Source organism: Octopus bimaculoides, chromosome 13 (genome assembly GCF_046866305.1).
Source record: "Octopus bimaculoides isolate indiv1 chromosome 13, ASM4686630v1, whole genome shotgun sequence".
NCBI lineage: Eukaryota > Metazoa > Mollusca > Cephalopoda > Octopoda > Octopodidae > Octopus > Octopus bimaculoides.
The window spans coordinates 48,377,802-48,385,301 of NC_142940.1; positions in this window are offsets into that span (position 1 = coordinate 48,377,802).

Here is a 7,500-nt window from a genome sequence, read left to right on the forward strand (position 1 = left end):
ATTCTTGTTATTGTTGTTATTATTGCAGTTATTGATTTCATTATTACAATTTTATTGTAGTCTTCTTTATGCTACTATTATCATGATTATCATTATTATCAATCATTTATTCCTTTATGTTATATATTGCCGTAAAACAGCACCGAGGAGAAGGGTTATATACAGACGTACGCAAATATAAACACATATATATACACACATGCATATATATATATATATATATATATATATATATATATATATATATATATATAAATATATATATACACACACACACACACACACACACACACACACACACACACACACACACACATATATATATATATATATATATATATATATATATATATATATATATGGAAAGAGAGAAGATAAATTTGAGTGTGAGTCTGTGCGTGTGTTTCAGCTGATGTGTGTGCTTGTATACGTGTTATGGCTCTGAAATGTTGTAGTCGTATAATTAAATTTAGAACGATTTTTAGGCAATGACGTGTCATTATAGACGCATAGATTGAAGCAAATCAAGAGATAAAGATAGGAAAATATCAAGTTGAATTAATGTACAATTATAAACAATAGCATGCTAGAACAACACAATATCATCATCAACAAGAAGAAGAAGAACAACAACAACAACAAGAACCCAAATAAAAGATACAATAGAAGCAAGAATGGCAAAATGAGAATAGAAAAGATATAAAAATTACATGAATATAGAAATAAAATCGAAAGTTTATATTAAATTATTACTTACACTTAGGCATATGTATAAATAAAATAAATACACACACATATATATATATATATATATATATATATATATATATATATATATATATATATATATATATATATATATATATATATATATATATTTATATATGCGTGTATGTCTATTTATAATACATAGCTTTATGTCTGCTTCTCTCTCGCTCTCTCTCTCTCTCCCTCCTTCTCTCTCTCTCTCTCTCTTAGGCCTTCTCTCTCTCTCTCTCTCTTAGGCCTTCTCTCTCGATATCTATATATGAGAATATATGTGTACAAATGTGTGTGGAAGTTTGTATATATATATATATATATATATATATATATATATATATATATATATATATATATATATATATATATATATATATATATGTGTGTTTCTGCGTGCACGTGTATCTGTGTGTCTGTGTAAATAAAGTTTACTCCACATCACCTTATGATTTCCTTGTTCAGTAAATGTTTGGTGGTAGTAATTGATAACGACACCTATATTAATACAGATAGAAAGACATGCCTCTGTGTGTATGTATGTATGCGTGTATGTAAGTATGTATATATATGTATATATATATATATATATATATATATATATATATATATATATATATATATATATATATATATATATATATATATATATATATATTAATATATATATATATATATAAACAAATAGTAAATGAGTATATGCATTTATACGTACAGGTATGTGCATATCTGGGTACAGGACATTGCAAACAAAACGTAGACGAGAAAACACACAAGCCACATAGAGAACATTCTACTTCATCAGCTACCCACGTTTTAACACCGGGGTTTCGAAGAGCTTGGGCACGACGCATCGTTAAAACGGCTCATCCCATGGACCGCAGATTAAATTTGTATACGCAAATTAAATCTTGCCATGGAGGAATGTAGTGGCGGACAAAAAAACAAGACAGGAAAACAAACAGAAAAGGCTTTTCGGCCAGGCGAGAAAAATTATGTGCGTATGAACGCTGTGGGGCACGAACTTGATATATATATATGTATGTATGTATGTATGTATGTATGCATGTATAAATTTGTGTGTGAGTCTGTGCGTGTGTATATATTTGTGTGTGTTAGAATATATATATATATATATGTATATATATATATATATATATATATATATATATATATATATATATATATATATATATATATATATATATATATATATATGCTCTCACACACACACACACACACGCACGCACACGCGCTCATAGATAGATAGATAGATAGATAGATAGATAGATAGATAGAAAGCAATACAGATAGAAAGGCATTGGCTGACATATCGAAGGTTAGATATAAATATATTTATCTATACATGATTCGCTGTATATATATATGTCCATACAAGCATACGTGCATATATTTGCATGTGCGTGAGTTTTAGAGAGTAAATAGGAATCCTTAATAGGACTGATGGAAGGATGGATCTAGATTTTGGCTTCTTTATCGACGTACACATTGTATACATCAGCACTTTCGTGCACGAAAATATGCATGTATATATGGATATGTATATACGTATAATTGCATATATGTATATATGTACGTATACATATATCTATTCACATATATATGTGTATTTACATATATGTATGTATATATACATATAAATCTTCCATAAGTACACACACGTATTATACTTAGACGTACACCCGTATGTATGCATGTATGTATGCATGTACGTACAATGTTGAATTTGCCAACGTAATCATGTCATTCACCCAATTACTGCTGTATTAACAGTTAATATCGTAGCAACGTATAGCGAATATATATATTAATTGTATGTACAGCAGTTAATTGATCCACGTTTTTTTACCTTCAATTTGCTATCTACGCATTTACATGTAAAATATTTTTATTTTTAATTTACACACTTTCACTGTTAATTACTTATCACACCATAGCGTATGCGAATGAATTAATTAATTTAGTATGCGAAAATCTGTCTAACGTCGCTGTAAAATAATCTCTAAATATCGACCTGTAGAAAGCAATACGATATCAGCTCATTCAACTGTATTTCTTGTTGCATTCAAGCACGTAATATGACGGAAAAGTGAGATTATCTTCTATCTTTCACGTTTTTCAATTACTGGACATCGCCCATGCTGGAGCACCACCTTGAAATTCTCAATCGAATAAATTAAATTAGGTAATTATTATACTTTATCAGTTTTCCTTTGGGGAAAGGGTACCATGCAGGAGCGGAAAGAAACGGACGCTTGATGGCAAGTGGTAGTGGGAGTCTAAAACAAAAGTAAGCACGAACACACACATGCCTAGGCATATATATATATATACATATATATATAGGTGTGTGTGTGTGAGTGGGTGTATATAGATATATATATATATATATACATATATACATATACAAACAAACAAACAAACACACACACACACACAAATATAAATCCCAAAGGAACAAACACAAAAAAAAACAACGCGATGACGCGCCACATGTAATGTATTAGTAGATGCTAAGGAAAGGAAAGAAATATGGTTTAACGTTTCGAGCAGACGCTCTTCTTCGGAAATGGGACGACGGAGGAAGAAAATCGCCAGCGATTCACATGTGGTTACATTTTGAAATGACCGGAACGGAATGGGTGAAGAAAAATATTCTTTCTAACACAAGAGAGTGTAAGAGAAGGAGGTATATACGCTTATATGTGAGTATGTGCGTGCGCACAGATCTGTGTATGTGCAATAGCACGTGTGTGTCTGTGTATCTGTTGTGTGTGTGTGCGTGTGTGGTTTTGGCTGTTTATATGTGTGTGTGACTGAACTTTGTGTCGCTTACTGTTGTAGGAAGAATTTGGTAGTAGGCGTGGCTGTCTTATGTGTAGTGTGTTTCTTCACATGCGCGGAGGGGAATGGTCAGTATAAAGGTGTTTGATTGGCACTTTTAAATATATGTGTGTATGTACTTCTGTGTATGTACATGTTCTCTGTGTGTGATTTGTTTGTAGTGTGTGCATGCATCTGTGTGTGTGCGTTTGTGTGTATTTATGTGTGTGTATGTGTGTGTGAGTGGAGTTGTGTGTGTGTTTGTGTCTGTGGAGTATATTTATGAGTGTGTTGTGTGGGGGATGTATCTGTGACTTCATATGTATATGCGTGTGTATGTGTGTGCGTTTGCATATATGTGTGTGCGTGTGTGCGCGTGAGAGTGTATGTTCGTTTGTACATATGTATGCGTGTATATTTGTGTGTGCATGTGTGTATGCGTGCGTATGTATGTGTGCTCATGTATGTGTGTGTGAACGAAGGGTTGTGTGTGGAGGTATGTTTGTTGTGTGCATGTATGCGCATGCGTGCGTATGTGTATGTGCGTGCGTGTGTATGTATGGGTGTGTGCGGGTATGTATATGATGTGTGTGTGTGCGGGTATGTATATGATGTGTGTGTGTATGTGTGTGTTTGTATGTGTATGCGTTTGTATGTGTGTGTGTATGTGCGTGGGTTGTACGTGAGGTTGTGTCTGTGGAGTATATGTGCGTTTCTCTGTGTGCATGCCTGTGTGTGTGGTTGTGCGTACGTGTGTGCGTGTGTTAAGCGCGCGTCCGTGGAAGCAAGGGAAGCAATTATAGAGACAAAATTATAGAAACAAAATTGAAAATATATTATTTATTTTTCATAAGGTCGTTCTTCTAACCTTCTGTAAAATTAATGTAAACTACGTGACGTCATAGGTTTGAGACTTTTATTGTCGGAATTAGCTTGAGATGACAAGCAGTGGCAGACGACACAATATATCCGTGCAAGGGAAGCAACACGAGCTGTTGCAGGCCTTTCGCTGTAATATTTTAACATTGTTCCGATAAAAATGCCACAAAGACATTTTTTTTTTCTAGTAAAAGCTGATAAATACTTATACGCTTAGATTAAGTTTCTGTCAATTCGTAAAACCTATGATATATATAATCTTACGCTGTCATGTAACACTTACATGGTAAAAGGGGAGCAAGCTGACATACTTCCATCAGAAAAACGGTGGAAATATAACACGCGCGTAGTTTTCTGCATTTATTCGACTAATAGCTTATACTTTTCCAAATTAGAGAACACCCTGTTTCTGTTCATTGTTTGGCCCATATATTAAATCTAGTTCTGTCGCAAGCTGCTGAAAATGTTCAAGAAAGGGATAAGTTTTTTTCACAGATAAAGTCTTTTTCGATATTTTATTGTAAGTCGATGAAATGCGGGTATCTATTAGATATTGAAATTAAAAAGGTTTTTTTTCAAAAGTGGTGCTAACTCGCTGGAACATGTGCATATATGTATGTATGTATGCATGTATGTGTGCACGGGTGCATGTATGTATTGACTACGGCCATGCTGGAGCACCTCGTTAAGGGATCTTTAGTCGAAGAAATCGACTACAAGATTTATTTTTTAAGTTCAGTGATTATTCTATCCGTCCATTTCACAGAACCGCTAATTTATGGGGACATCAACACACCAACACAAGTTGTCAAGCGGTGATGGAGGGGACAAACGCAGACACAAAGACACATACACATAAATACACACTCGCCCGTGCACATATACATATATGTATATATATATATATATATATATATATATATATATATATATATATATATATATATATAGACGACAGGCTTCTCTCAGTTTCTGTCTACCAAATCCTCTCACAAGGCTTTGGTCGGCCCGTTGTTATAGTAGTACAAGGTGCCACACGGTGGGACTGAACCGGGAACCACTTCGTTGGGAAGCAAGTTACTTGCCATAAAGTCACCCCTGCGCATATATCTAAACACGTATATAAAGTTGTCATAATTAAGTGAAACGAAACAGAGATATTTTGAAATTGTAAACGTACGTTTCAGGTCTACCTCATCCGATTCGCACGTACACACACACACACACACAAACATCCACACACACGCACACATACAAACACACATACACACACATACACACGCATACACACATGATAAACAGATATATAGATATGGATATGGATATGTAGAGAGAGATACAGACATACCGTCAGACAGACAGTCAAACAGAAAGACAGATAGGCAGAAACGCGATGACGAGATTCTACACAGTTCCCATCTATCAAGACCACTCAGTAGGATTTGGTTCTATTGTAGAAGATGCTCGCCCAAGATGTTGTGCGAAGAGGCTGAACTCAAATCAACGTGATTGAAAATGCAGCCATTCCTATTCTTCTTCGAAATTTCGCATTGTTATTTCTTCGTATAGGATAGATTTACATTCTATGATATACTTCCTAGCATACTCTTGAAAGTTTTACATAATTATTTTGTCGCACAGAAAATGACTATCAAAAGATCTCTTACGCCCAGTGCACTCTAAAATATTTTCTTATTCATTATATCACAATAATGCAGAATATTGTTATCATGCTCGATGTTATGGTGCACGTGGAAATTAAAAATGTAACTACGTGAATATGAACATTAAATTAAAATTATCTCTGAATTATTATCATTTTCTTTTTACATTTCAGTTCGGATTTTTTCAACGTAGCTATGATCGGTATATGTTACGCTGTTGTCTCTATAGATAACGCTATCAAGACGCTATGATTTCTGTAAAAATTCCAAGTTCAATATTGCGTTAACTTTGCTCCTAAGCACATACGCACAAACATATATATGAGTTCATTTGTATACATGCATACACGCACACATGCATGCACACATGCGTACATACGTACGTATATAAATACATGCATACAAATGTATATAATTTAATTACAAACCTCATATTTTCTTGATGTTTTCTTTTCATGTTCGCCTAAAATATCAGTTCATTTATACACTCGCAATGTATGTCGCTGATACAGCAAAATTAAATGATGTCGTTGGAATGTCTCGAAATCCTGATGAGAGTTCTCTGACAAGCAATGGAAAATGGCGCAATAATTATGGGTGTCATTTACCTATTGTTTTACGTGTTCCTTTTGCCGTGTCCCTGTGCTAAATTTTAACTACTTAGAAGTTCATCCGTGTGTTTGAATGAAAATAAATATAAGAATTAGGCAGAGGCGTGGCTGTGTGGTAACAAGCTTGCTTGTCAAACACCTGGTTTTGGGTCGAATCCCACAGAGTGGTACCTTGGGCAAATGTCTTTTACTGTAGCCTCAGGCCGACAAAAACTTTGTGAATGTACTTTGTAGACGGAAACTGAAAATAGAGTGATAGATAGATAGACAGATAGATAGATAGATAGATAGATAGATAGATAGATAGATAGATAGATAGATAGATAGATAGATAGATAGATGTACATGTATATGTTTGAGTGTGTTTTTCACTGGTCCCCGTAAATTAGCGGTTCGGCTAAAAGGAACGATAGAATAAGTCCTGGGGTAGATTTTCTCGATTAAAAGCAATGCTCCAGCATGGCCGCAGTCGACCGACTGAAAAAATAAAAGAATACTCTTCTATCTATCAAGATATTCGGCTCATCGACTACTAGTTCACCATAGCCTTTTCCAAGTGCTATGAAGAAAATGATATTCGGCCCCATTTCATTGGCTGACCTATATGTCTATATAGATTTTGCATAGACTAATTTACAAGACAGCCACAATACTGATAGTCTGATAAATCACAATGATGGATGAAACAATTTGTTCAAAGAAAATGGGTTTTAGAAGTGAAACTATCAAAGGGAAGTAATTTA